The following is a 15,057-nucleotide window of genomic DNA, read 5'->3' on the forward strand; positions in this document are numbered from 1 at the left end:
GCGGGGCTAAGGCCTGGAGCTCCTCTGGCTCGCGCTGGGCAGCCGGAGCCGCGCTGTCAGCTCTGAGTTGGAAACGTTGGGCTTCCGCAGACTGGGAAAAGAAGTTTTGATTTTCCCTGAAATGTGCCTGCCTACCCAGAGCTGCAGAATTTGGAAATATATCTGCTGCCTGATTCGCTGTTTAATTGCTTTTTTTTCTAATACAGCATTGGAAAAACAAATAGCTCTTAGTCAATCAATGCCAAAGGTCAAAGATGAGACTAAAGCAGTCTCAATTTAATTCGTAAGTCCTTCACTCTGGGGAATTGTGGTCACACTTACAAGGATAAGAGGGCCACCAGCACTGTCTGGACCACATAACAGGAAATCTTGTTGCATGCACCAACATCAGGATAACTGAAGTCCGTACTCCTTTCACAGTAGTTACTATCACTTATTTCCTGAACTAATGTCCGGGTTTTACAAAGCCTAATTGCTACTTTGCTTCTAAAATGAGTTGTATGTAGCAGATGTTAAGTGTAATTTTTGCCCAGTAGAAAGCGGTACACAGCCAGCTTTGCCCAAAATTCAACCCAGTATAATTCTATACAAACTATCACATGGACACTGCTGGTCCTGCCAGTTGTGCAAACTCCATTCCCTTTTGCTGGGTCAGTTGAAGAATCATCAAAGAGAATCTGCTGGGGCTTGTTGCTCCCTCTCCCAGTCCTTGCTTTGCGAACTCTGGATAGTAGGACTGGCTCAGACCCATGGAAAACATTCTTTGAAGGCTTTGAACCTAGATAACTGCTATAACCTTTTCTAACCGAAATTCTTCCTTGTGGGCTGAAATTCTCCACTGAGGCCACACCCCTACAGTGAACCCAATCCAGAGGCAAGCTGCGTACGGGTCGGTCTCTTGTATTTTATGAGAAGGAGCGCCCTCTAGGGGTGCCCAGCTAACGTAGATTCAGAGAAATGGGCATCTCTGAATCTTTGCTTGAGAAGAAAAAATATCGAGTATCTTAAAAATATTAATTAAAGCATTAAAGAATAAATATTCACCATAAAACCATATTTATTTCAGGTCTGTGTGTATTCTCTCAGAACATTTTATTAGTTAATATAGATTCAGAGTCCTCAATTCCATGACAAATGAAGAAGAAAATAATGAAGTGGCGCTTGACATTGAAAAGCCAAGAATTTTAAGAGGAAATGGTTAAACAATAGTATTGTAAGATGTATAATTTGGGGTGATGTAATGGGATTTGAAGGATATTAGGAATTATGAGATCTCTAAGTTGGAATGGTCCCTGAGCTAAAGGAATGCAGAATGTAATAATGCTGCTTACTGGGTGATACAGAATGAGCAGGCCATTCTATTGAGGCCAGAAGTCTGAAAATACAATGTGTGAGGAATCTGAAAGACCGTTTTTATGCATCATTAAATAGTTGAGTATAACATATAGAAGGAAGAGTAAATCAGATGTGCAGATAAAATTGCCTTTGGGTTGGGGGAAGTGAAAAACAATAGCATTAAAAGTTTAAATAAGATGCTACAGTTAGGCTCAAATAATAGGAATCAAGAAGAAGGTGGGAAAAAAAGCATTCCAGAATGATTCTGGAAAGTTGAAGAACCCAGTTTCCACTTTAACCACTGAGTCCCATGGAGCAAGAGAAGACAATAGATAGAGGGCTATTGGCAGGAGAAAGAAGGGGGGTTGTTAAAGTAAGACCATAGGAAAGAAAGTACAGTACAAATTTTCACCAAATCATCTGAGGAGATCCACAGGTGACATCTGATTTTAGAGTAAACCCAATCTTGATGGGACCCTAGCATTTACTGCCTATTATCACTGTTCTTAAACAAGTGATTTGACTTATGTAAGTCTCAACCTTCCTCATCTGTGAGATAAGGATACTAACTGAAGTGTTGTTGGCACAACATAGATGATAATATATGGGGAGCACTTAGGCATCTGTGAACACCTCTTGGGTGAGTGTATGCTGAGTGCAACTCTGATATCAAAGTTTTGGACCTGGAAGCTGCGCTCAGTCCTCTCTGAGCTTATGGTGTGCTGTGGTGTGAGACCACGTACAGATAAGTATCAAATATTGGGCCTCATAGAAAATAAAGCACCAAAAGTAAACACCAGCACTTAATAGTTGTTCTCTCACTTTCAGTCTTCTAGATGTAGGTGAGGCAGGTGCTGGTTTGTCCTTCTGGTAGAAGGACAAAGGTGCCATGAAAGTGAGCTTGTGGGGATGACACATGGGATGTAGTCGTGACTAAATAGGAGGTTAGATCTATTTGGGTTTTCTTAATTTAAATTAAAAATTTAACCAATACTTAAAAGCACAAAACTATACACTTTAATGAGTACCATGTAATGTTTTGTACATGAATGTATTGTGTAAGGTTTAAGTCAGGTTAAAAGTATATACGTCCTCAAACATTTTTCATTTTTATGGTGAAAACATTAAAATCCTTTCTTCTAGCTTTTTGAAACGCACAGTACATTGTCATGGCCTACAGTAACTTTATTGTGCCATATCACACCAGGACTCTTTCTCTTAATTATTGCTTAGTACCATTGATTAACTGTCCTCCATTCCTCCCTCCCTACTACCAGCCCTGACCTCTAGTAATCACCTTTCTATTCTCAACTTCCATGAGATCAACTTTTTATATTCCTCATATAAGTGAGACCATCCAGTACTTTTCTTTGTATGCTTGGATGCTATTGCTAAAACTAATGATTTTCGTTTCCATCCGTGTTGTCACAAATGACTGGATTTCATTCTTGTCATGGCTGAAGAGTATTACACTATTTATATATACTACGTTTTCTTTTCATTTGTTTCCATTTCTTGGCTACTGTGAATAGTGCTGGCAATGAACCATGGGAGAACAGATGTCTCTTTGGCATACAAATTTTATACAAATTGCTGAATCATGTTCTGTTTTTAATTTTTTGAGGAACCTCCATACTGTTCTCCTAATGGTTGTATAATTTACATTCTCACCAACAGTGTGAAAGGGTTCCCTTTTCTCCACTTTCTCACCAGCACTCATTATCTTTTGTTGGTCCCTCTCTTCCTCTTTCTTCTGGTACTGTGGATTGAACTCAGGAACACTTTACCACTGAGCTTCATCTCCAATCCTTTTTGTACCAAGAAAGGGTCTCAGTAAGTTGCTGAGGCTAGCCTCAAACTTGCCAACCTCTTGCCTCAGTCTCCCAAGCATCACTGGTATTATAGACTTGTGCCACTATGCCAAGGCTCTTTTGTCTTTTTGATATGAATTCTCTCCGGAATGGGGTGACATCTCACCATGGCTTTGATTTTCCCTGAGAGACATTAAGCATTTTTTTTCAGATGCCTTCTAGTAATTTGTATATTTTCTAAGAAATGTCTACTTAGTCTATTGCCCATTTTTTAAAATCAAGATTTGTTTTGTTTTTGCTATTTTTTTAGTTCCTTACAGGTTAGATATTTCAATGGAAGGCTAAGTAGAAGCATGAAATGAAGTTTGAAGGCATCAGACCAGAGAACACTAAAGCCTAATAAGTTGGGCCAGTGAGGGGATCAGGAGGGTAAATGTGCAGTAAAACTAGGAACTAGGGATTCTGGCAGTGTTTCAAATTGAATGCTTCTGTGCATATAGTTCCACAAAGTACCCTTTCCATTTTACAATTTCAGCATTCAAGGGCACATATTTAAGTAGCACTAAGACAATAGAGACAACCCTATCCTATAATTTCAAGGTCGTACAAAACAGATCAATCTTCCTCCCAAATCTTTTCAGCATAAAATATCAGAGCAGTATGATGTTAACAACCTTATAATCTCAGTGGCTTGATACAATAAAAGCCATTTGTGTGTGTGTGTGTGTGTGTGTGTGTAGTGCTGGAGATTGAACTTAGGGCCTTGTGTATGTGAGGCAAGCACTCTACCAACTAAGCTATATCCCCAGCCCCAAACCCTGTTTCTTTTATCATTTTTCAATGTTAGCCAGTTTCCACACTTCATTCCCAGGATTCTTATCATCTGCTCAGTTTCTATAGCCTAGACTCCTGGATAGCCACTTGGCTCCTCTGAATCCCACTAACAGATGAGGAAAAGGAATGAGCACAGCAGCTAGTGTGGGAAGTCTTTTAGAAGTCAAACTTCTAAACTGGCCTATAACCTTTGTCTCATATTATTGATCAGCACCTAATCACATGGATCCACCTGATGGAAACTGAGCTGGGAAATGAGGTCTATCTACATGCCAAAGAGGAAAAGGAAACAAGGCTGATAAACATATAGTAGTCCCAGCCACAACTTAAGATGATAAGCCAAGGCTCATGGAGAGTCAAAATTGGGAATTCACATCTTTTGGCAAGTGATAAGAAAGCCTTAAAAAAGAGAAAAGGTTACTTCTCAACTGGGCCCTGAAGAGTCACAAAGATTTCAACTGCTGCAAAAGGGAAAAGACGAAGCTAGAAAAGAATGTCAGGTACCAAGCAAGGGAGGATGAAATTTCCAAGCTTAAGAGTTTATTTAGTCTTTATCTGTAGACAGTAGGAATCTAGAAGATTCTTTCCCAGAAGATTTATTAATGAAGATAGTGTGCTAGTTGACAAAGTAGGATGAATCTGAAAATAATATCCTATTAGCGTTGCTTTGAATTGTAAACTCACAAAGCAAAACCTCCTTTCTTTTTTAATGGGCTTGTAAAAACAATAACCTAGATTAAGTTCATTAATTGTTCTGAGAAATGCACAAATTTAAGAGAAAGATTTATGTGCAATATCAGATGCCTAATTTAGGGACTTCTCTATCCCTTAAGAGGCAACATGCTATACTCAGGTAATGTATATGCAAATGTATATGCAAATGTACTTGATCATGTATTATCCCATAAAGTTATGGAAAAACAGAACATCATTCTACATCAGATTTATGATCATGATCCTTTCACATATATTCAACAGTTTTCATTTTCCACTAATTATAGTACAAACCCCAAGTAGAATCTACAGTGAGGTTCATATATGGTACTTGATATACTCGACATTAGTGAACAGAAACACAGTTCTGCAGTTTTTCTGCGATTTCTAATGCAGTCAACCTTTAATTGCTTTATTTCCTTCCAACGCAACTTGCTCCTCTCAAAATCGCTTAAGTGAAGTGACTTTTTGTTCAAGTTATGGCTTTCACTTTAAGATCTCTGAACATTTTTATAGAGCTTTCTATAAAAATTTCTATAAAAATCTATGGATTTCTTAAAAAAAGGTTTTCCTCTTTCCTCACAGTGGTTCTACACATGGAATGCCAAATGGTGACGGCAGCTCATGGCAAAGGTCTAAGAATCATGTCGACAGATAAAAAGGAACAGTATGCAAGGCACCCTTCATGAAGTGTCTGTCCAATTCAAAGGAAGAAAAATGGGGCTGGGATTGTGGCTCAGTGGTAGTGTGCTTGCCTAGCACAGGCAGGACCCAGGTTCGATTCTCAGCACCACATTAAAAAAAATAAATAAATAAAGGCATTGTGTTGTGTCCATCTACACCTAAAAAATATTTTTTTAAAAAAGGAAGAAAAATGCCAGTCAGTTTGCTTTGTGAGTTTACAATTAAAAGCAATGCTAATATTATTTTCACTATTGTACCTTTTTCTTGTTTTTTGTTGTTTTTAAGTAAACATATCCTAGTCTCTTTTAAAATATTTTTTTTTAGTTGTAGAGGGACACAATATGTTTATTTTATTTATTTTTATGTGGTGCTGAGGATAGAACCCAGTGCTCACACATGCGAGGCAAGTGCTCTACCACTGAGCCACAACCCCAGCCCCTCTTTTTAAATTTTTTAGATGAACAATCATCCCAGATGAATCAAAAATCTCTAAACCAAATGCTTTTAATTCTAGATTGCCCCAACTGTGTTGCTAAAATAAAAATCACTGGCGGAATCCCATATGCCAATATTTGGGGTTGTCTTTTTAAAAATGAGAAATCTCTCCTTAGTTTTCCACCATTTTCAACTAGTCACTTTCCACAACTTCCTCTCTTCTCATGCAACCTTGCACTGGTATCAAAATTACTTTCGTAGTATTTGGCTATATTTTATGTACTAGTATACTTATAATCTTTACCTTACAGTATACATTGCTTTATGATGGGAGCTATTTTACCAACTCCATTAAGCAGTACTTTCTTGCACGTAATTGTTTTGAAAATTCATATTTGTAGATGTCTATGCATCATAGATTCAAATGCTTTTCATCATTGTCCCAATTTTTTCCTTGTGATTTCACATCCTGGTCATACTTAACCCACTGAAGGCAGTTGTCCTCCACTCCCCACCCCCAGGATATTTAGCAACTTCTAGAGATAGTTTTAGATCACAACTGGCAGGAGGAGAGGAGGCAGCAGAGATGCTACTGACTTTGAGTGCACAAAAGCCAGTGATGCTGCTGAACAGTTTCCCCACATGCAGGGGAGCCCCCCAGCCTGGCACAAATGTCAAAACCACAAAAAAGTGAAACTCAAATTTAACCAAGGGGATAGCTGTTGCAGTTTTTAAATGGGAATGCCTACAATTTGCCTGTTACTTAAGTTAGAATAGTGAGCACCTCGGAGGCATGATTAGTTTCCTTGAGGTTTTAACTACTTTCCTGAAAATGTAATTACACTGCTCCCCAAACAAATGTGACATTGGTCATATAATATCCTTTAAGGCTCTCAAATTTGACATTTAGATTTGCACCCTTTAAAAGATGACAAATAAAGATCTGTGTATACATACCCTCTAAATCATAGATAAATAGATGGATGGATGATGGACAGGATGATGGATATATAGAAGAATAGACAGGCAGACAAATACAGAGGTAAAGGGATTCACTTAAACAGTGGGTTCACAGGTATGATAAATATCACAATATGGTAAATATTGAATCCAATGAATCCCACTGTTTGTTTTCTTCAGAGCACAAGTTTACACCTTGACATGAAGTCAGAAATCCTGTTTTTATTAAATAATATATAAAACATGAACAAATTTACTTTTTGTTGGTTATATGACAGTATCAAATTATATTCTCAATTAGAAATCTCATTCATCTTCTCTGTAGTTCTGCAATACAGGATTCCTTGGAAACCATACTTTTTAAAATATTTTAAGAGGGTCTGATAATTTTGCTTCTTTCACTTTCCACTTCCTTCTTTCTCCTTTCTTCCTGCCCTTCTGTTTCTTTCTTTTATGTAATTACAACTCAAGTATCCATTTACATTTTCAGAAAAAGAAAGTTTTACTGCATCACATTAACTATTTAAAGATTGATGTATGTGACATGATTGGAAGTTGGTTTGATCACTCCTATGATCGCTGGCATTTTCTTAGCTAATCTGAGTGGGTAAGAAGGTCACATTCTCTGAGCATCTCTTTGGTCACATATCCACTACATAAAGTAGACTTCCATATCTAATCGATGCCATATGATCAATATATAACCTCAGAGTTTTTTTGTATACAATAAGTAACTGAATTTCTCTTTAAAACAATTACTAGTAAAGTGATAGCACCTTTTGGTACAATTGGGAAACCCTAAAAATTATCTAGAACCATTCTCTACTACTCAAGAAAATAATTTGTTATACTGCAGATAAAAATACAAATGCTTCGAGGTTATGAACATCGATTTTGATAAATTCTAATGGGACACACTGGGGAAGACATAATAAAATCTACTAATTAACTATTAGTAAGATCTTTCTAGTCAATTGCCTCTATTTATGCTCAGAGTTATTTATATTTCTAGCTGGCCCCTTGAATTACATTTGACCTAGACAATCTTTTTAAAGTTACTTGGTATCTATTTAAATTGTTTTTATTTTAACATAACAGCATGGAGGGACCCTCTACTGGAGCAGGTATAACAATGAAAAAATAAATAAAAATGTGATAGCTAGTTTTGTTTTCCTGCTACTGTATTAAACTTGTGAATATTTTAAACACACACATCTTAAAGACTAGGAGCTACACACCTTGCTAAGCAGAGCTGTTCCTATTAACATAGGCGAGCAATGCAGGCAACACACAAGCAAACACACACAACCCCACTCTCACTGCCTACCCTGGCTACAGTCCCATCAAATCTGCAGAAAAATGGATAATTATAATGTTTTCCTCTACATTTCCTTTATTAGCAGTCAATAAAAGTAAAAGGTAGTAGTGGATTCACTAAAAATTGAATTATATGGCTCTAAAATATTTTTTAAGAAATTATTTTCAGGGGGCTGGGGTTGTAGCTCAGTGGTTGAGCACTTGCCTTGCATGCCTGAGGCACTGGATTTGATCCTCAGCACCACATAAAAAAATAAATAAGTAAAATACTGTGTCCATCTACAACTAAAGAAATATTTTAATAAAAAAGAAATTATTCTTTCAGATAAATATTTTAATTATGTCTAGGATTCTGATGATGTATTGGTTAAAAGACAGACCAATAAGGCATATAAGACATACTACTTTAAAATGGAAACAGACAGAAGGAGGTATAATTCTTTCTTGTATCTTTTTAATTTCAATTTAAAAAAATCTCAAGTAAGTTTGTCTTAAATTTAATTTCAATTAATTAATTTCAATTAATTCTTTTTAATTTAAATTAAAAAAAAAATCTCAAGTCAGTTTGTCTTAAATCACTTTGAACTTTATTTCTCTGTAGCAGAATCAAATCCTGAATAGTAAGCTGCTGGGTCAGAAAGAATAAACTGTTCCAGTACTTTAGATTTTATCATCTAAATAAGGAAATCTAAAAAATCTTAACTAACAATTCTAGTTTGTTGTTTCAAAAATTGAGGGGGAACCTCCATCTTAAACTTAACATTTCGAAGTTTCCTAGTTAGAGACTAATTACTTTCATGTTACCCCTACTTTATAATCTTAAGAGTTATGATTCACTATAACTATAGTTCATTAACAATATGTAAATGTTACTCCCAACTAACAATGCCATGACACAGTGTGCAAAGCTCCTCATGAATATTAGGCTTTTGGATTCTTGCCCTGACACAGCATCCTACCTCAGGTCCTCTTGTTCCAGACTACCTCCCGTTCCCAGAATCCTCATGACTTTGAACATCCCTGCTTCATCTATCTTTAGGACCAGTTCAAATGATCCTTCCTTTGTTTCTTAACTATTGAAATAATCAAATTCCCTGCCTCCCCCATGTTCCCAAAGAGCTTCCTATATCCAATTCTAGCATTTGTCAAAATGCCACAATCATTTAACATGTCAGCCCCCACCTACTTCTCTCACCAACACCCCCTCCCCCGCCACAGCAACATATGCACCTTAACCTAAACATTCTCAGCATCTAGGCACTTAATACAGTTATAAATATACCACTGAGGAGATTCTTTCCAACTAAAACCCATCTGCTGAAAGACTTTTTTTAAATGTGAACACTGAGAACTTTGCAATGTCTTCACATTCAGAGTACCATATATAACCCAAATTTATTTAGACACTTACTTGTCTATGATTAAGACAATTAATTACATCTAGGTCCAAGGACAAAGAACACTAAAATTGCACAAACCTACACTGGTTGAAAACATAAAATACATGGAATTTGCTTCAAAGGAGAAAAGAGCAAAAAAATAAAGTGCCCTTCAATTCACAATAGCTAAACCTTGGAGCCAACCTAGATGCCCTTCGGTGAATGAATGGATAAAAAAAAATGTGGCATATATACATAATGGAATTTTACTCAGCAATAAAAGAGAAAAAAATCATGGCATTTGCAGGTAAATGGATGGCATTGGAGAAGATAATGCTAAGTGAAGTAAGCCAATCCCCCAAAAACAAATGCCAAATGTTTTCTCTGATATAAGGAGGTTGAATCATAGGGGTAGGGAGCAGGAGCATGGGAAGAATAGATGTATTCTAGAAAGGGCAGAGGGGTGGAAGGGAAAGGCATGGGGCAGGGGATTAGCAAGGATGGTGGAATGTGATTGATAGACATCATTATCCAAAGCACATGTATGAAGACACGAATTGGTGTCAACATACTTTATATACAATCATAGATATGAAAAATTGTGCTGTATACATGTAATAAGAATTGTAATGTATTCGGCTGTCATTTTTTTAATTGATTATTTAAAACATTACATAGCTCATGATATATCATCTTTCATACATTTGACTCAAATCGGGTTTTGAACTCCCATTTTCACCCCAAATACAGATTGCAGAATCACATCTGTTACATATTCACATTTTTACATAATGCCATATTAGTGACTGTTGTATTCTGTTACCTCTCCTATCCCCTGCTATCCCCCCTCCCCTCCCCTCCCCTCCCATCTTCCCTCTCTACTTCCTCTGCTGTTATTCAATTCTCTCCCTTTTGTTCCCTCCCCCTTGCCCCTCATAACCTCTTATAATTTTATGTATCATTGAAGGTCTCCTACCATTTCCATATGCTTTCCCTTCTCTCTCCCCCCATTCGTCTTTGTTTACTGTAGTCTTTTCCTCATGCTCTTCCTTCCTGTTCTGTTCTTAGTTGCTCTCTTTATATCAAAGCAGACATTTGGCATTTGTTTTTTAGGGCTTGGCTAGCTTCGCTTAGTATAATCTACTCTAATGCCATCCATTTCCCTGCAAATTCTATGATTTTGTCATTTCTTAGTGCTGCATAATACTCCATTGTGTATAGATGCCACATTTTTTTTATCCATTCATCTATTGAGGGGCATCTAGGTTGGTTCCACAGTCTAGCTATTGTGAATTCTGCCGCTATAATCATTGATGCAGCCGTATCCCTATAGTGCGCTCTTTTAAGGTCCTCAGGGAATAGTCCGAGAAGGGCGATGGCTGGGTCAAATGGTGGATCCATTCCCAGCCTTCCCAGGAATCTCCATATTGCTTTCCAAATTGGCCTCACCATTTTGCAGCCCCACCAGCAGTGTACAAGTGTACCCTTTTCCCCACATCCCCGCCAACACTTATTGTTGTTTGACTTCATAATGGCTGCCAATCTTACTGGAGTGAGATGGTATCTTAGGGTGGTTTTGATTTGCATTTCTCTGATTGCTAGAGATGGTGAGCATTTTTTCATGTACTTGTTGATTGATTGTATGTCCTCCTCTGAGAAGTGTCTGTTCAGGTCCTTGGCCCATTTGTTGATTGGGTTATTTGTTATCTTATTGTTTAATTTTTTGAGTTCTTTGTACATTCTGGATATTAGGGCTCTATCGGAGGTGTGGGGGGTAAAAATTTGTTCCCAGGATGTAGGCTATTTACCTCTTTTATTGTTTCTCTTGCTGAGAAAAAACTTTTTAGTTTAAGTAAGTCCCATTTGTTTATTCTTGTTATTAACTCTTGGGCTATGGGTGTCCTATTAAGAAATTTGGAGCCCGACCCCACAATATGTAGATCGTAGCCAACTTTTTCTTCTATCAGACGCAGTGTCTCTGATTTGATATCTAGCTCCCTGATCCATTTTGAGTTAATTTTTGTGGATGGCGAGAGAAAGGAATTCAGTTTCATTTTGTTGCATATGGATTTCCAATTTTCCCAGCACCATTTGTTGAAGATGCTATCCTTCCTCCATTGCATGCTTTTAGCCCCTTTATCAAATATAAGATAGTTGTAACTTTGTGGATTAGTCTCTGTGTCCTCTATTCTGTACCATTGGTCCACCTGCCTGTTTTGGTACCAGTACCATGCTGTTTTTGTTACTATTGCTTTGTAGTACAGTTTGAACTCTGGTATCGCTATACCTCCAGATTCACACTTCCTGCTTAGAATTGCTTTTGCTATTCTGGGTCTTTTGTTTTTCCATATGAATTTCATGATTGCTTTGTCTATTTCTACAAGAAATGCTGTTGGGATTTTGATTGGCATCACATTAAACCTGTAGAGAACTTTGGGTAATATCGCCATTTTGATGATGTTAGTTCTGCCTATCCATGAACAGGGTACATTTTTCCATCTTCTGAGATCTTCTTCTCTCTCTCTCTTTAGGGTTCTGTAGTTTTCATTGTATAAATCTTTCACCTCTTTTGTTAGGTTGATTCCCAAGTATCTTATTTTCTTTGAGGATATTGTGAATGGAGTGGTTTTCCTTATTTCCATTTCAGAGGTTTTGTTGCTGATATACAGGAATGCCTTTGATTTATGCGTGTTGATTTTATAACCTGCCACTTTGCTGAATTCATTTATTAACTCTAGCAGCTTCTTTGTAGACCCTTTTGGGTCTGTTAAGTATATTATCATGTCATCCGCAAATAGCGATAATTTAATTTCTTCTTTTCCTATTTTTATGCCTTTAATTTCTTTTGTCTGTCTAATTGCTCTGGCTAGTACTTCGAGAACTAAACTGAATAGAAGTGGTGATAGAGGGCATCCCTGTCTTGTTCCAGATTTTAGAGGGAATGCCTTCAGTTTTTCTCCGTTTAGGATGATGGTAGCCTGAGGTTTAGCATATATAGCTTTTACAATGTTGAGGTAAGTTCCTGTTATCCCTAGTTTTTCTAGTGTTTTGAACATAAAGGGATGCTGTACTTTGTCAAATGCTTTTTCTGCATCCATCGAGATGATCATATGGTTCTTGTCTTTAAGTCTATTGATGTGGTGAATAGCATTTATTGATTTCCGTATATTGAACCAGCCTTGCATCCCAGGAATGAATCCTACTTCATCATGGTGCACAAGTTTTCTGATATGTTTTTGTATTCGATTCGCCAGAATTTTATTGAGAATTTTTGCATCCAAGTTCATTAGAGATATTGGTCTGTAGTTTTCTTTCTTTGAAGTATCTTTGTCTATCGCTTCTCGGCCTTTTGGCTAAGATCAAGTGAAGTATCTTTGTCTGGTTTTGGGATCAAAGTGATGTTGGCCTCATAGAATGAATTTGGAAGAGCTCCTTCTTTTTCTATTTCTTGAAATAGCTTGAAAAGTATTGGTATTAATTCTTCTTTGAAGGTTTTGTAGAACTCCGCTGTATACCCATCCGGTCCAGGGCTTTTCTTGGTTGGTAGTCTTTTGATGGCTTCTTCTATTTCTTCCTTTGTTTATTGGTCTGTTTAAATTGTGTGTGTCTTCCTGTCTCAATCTGGGCAAATCATATGCCTTAAGAAATTTATCGATATCTTCACTATCTTCTATTTTATTGGAATATAGGGTTTCAAAATACTTTCTAATTATCTTCTGTATTTCTGTAGTGTCTGTTGTGATATTGCCTTTTTCATCCCATATTTTAGTAATTTGAGTTCTCTCTCTTCTTCTTTTCGTTAGCATGGCTAAGGGCTTGTCTATCTTATTTATTTTTTCAAAGAACCAACTTTTAGTTTTATCAATTTTTTCAATGGTTTCTTTTGTTTCAATTTCGTTGATTTCTGCTCTAATTTTAATTATTTCTTGTCTTCTACTACATTTGCTGTTGTTTTGCTCTTCCTTTTCTAGGTTTTTGAGGTGTTGTGTGAGTTCATTTATTTGTTGGTTTTTTCTTTTTTTTGAGGTAAGAACTCCAAGAAATGAATTTCCCTCTTAAAACTGCTTTCATTGTGTCCCATAGATTCTGGTATGTTGTGTCTGTATTATCATTTGACTCTAAGAATTTTTTCATCTCCTCCTTTATGTCTTCTATAACCCATTGATCATTCAATAACATATTGTCCATTTTCCATGTGATGTAGGATTTTTCCTTCCTTCTTTTATCATTGATTTCCAATTTCATTCCATTATGATCAGATATGGTGCATGGTATTATCTCCACGCCTTTATATTTACTAAGAGTTGCCTTATGGCATAATATATGGTCTATCTTTGAGTAGGATCCATGTGCTGCTGAGAAGAACGTGTATCCACTTGATGATGGATGATATATTCTATATATGTCAGTTAAGTCTAGGTTATTGATTGTGCTGTTGAGTTCTATAGTTTCTTTATTCAGTTTTTGTCTAGAGGATCTGTCTAATGGCGAGAGTGGTGTGTTGAAGTCACCCATAGTTATTGTGTTGTGGTCTATTTGACTCTTGAACTTGAGGAGAGTTTGTTTTATGAACGTTGCAGCTCCATTGTTTGGTGCATACAAATTGATGATTGTTATGTCTTGTTGGTGGATGGTTCCTTTTAACAGTATATAGTGTCCTTCTTTATCCTTCTTGATTAACTTAGGTTTGAAGTTGATTTTATTCGATATGAGTATGGCCACTCCTGCTTGCTTCCGAGGGCCATGTGAGTGGTATGATTTTTCCCAACCTTTTACCTTCAGCTTGTGTATGTCTTTTCCTATCATATGAGTCTCCTGAAGGCAGCATATTGTTGGATTTGTTTTTTTGATCCAGGTTACTAGCCTATGTCTCTTGATTGGTGAGTTTAGGCCTTTAACATTTAAGGTTACAATTGAGATATGATTTGTACTTCCAGTCATGCTTCTTTATTTATTTATTTTAGTTTGGCTAGTTTTACTTTTTGGTTATTTTCCTCCCCCTTTACTGAGATACCTCCTGCTGTTAATTTTGGGCACTATTTTTCAATTCCTCTTCTTGTAGTGTTTTGCTCAAAATGCTTTGCAGAGCTGGTTTTCTTGCTGCGAATTCTTTTAGCTTTTGTTTATCGTGAAAGATTTTAATTTCATTGTCAAATTTGAAGCTCAATTTTGCTGGATACAGTATTCTTGGTTGGAATCCATTATTTTTCAGCATTTGAAATACATTGTTCCAGGATCTTCTCGCTTTCAAAGTCTGTGATGAGAAATCGGTCGTTAACCTAATTGGTTTACCCCTGAATGTAATCTGCCTCTTTTCTCTCGTAGCTTTTAATATTCTCTCCTTGTTCTGTACGTTGGCTATCTTCATAATTATATGTCTTGGAGTTGGTCTATTATGGTTTTGAATGTTTGGGGTCCTGTAGGCTTCCAGGATTTGGCAATCCATTCCATCTTTCATCTCTGGGAAGTTTCCTAGAATTATTTATATACAAGCATAGATATGAAAAATTGTGCTGTATACATGTAATAAGAATTGTAATGTATTCGGCTGTCATTTAAAAAAAAATCAATAAAAAAATGAAGTGCCC

This window comes from Spermophilus citellus (genome assembly GCF_964194105.1).
Source record: "Spermophilus citellus genome assembly, chromosome: 3".
NCBI lineage: Eukaryota > Metazoa > Chordata > Mammalia > Rodentia > Sciuridae > Spermophilus > Spermophilus citellus.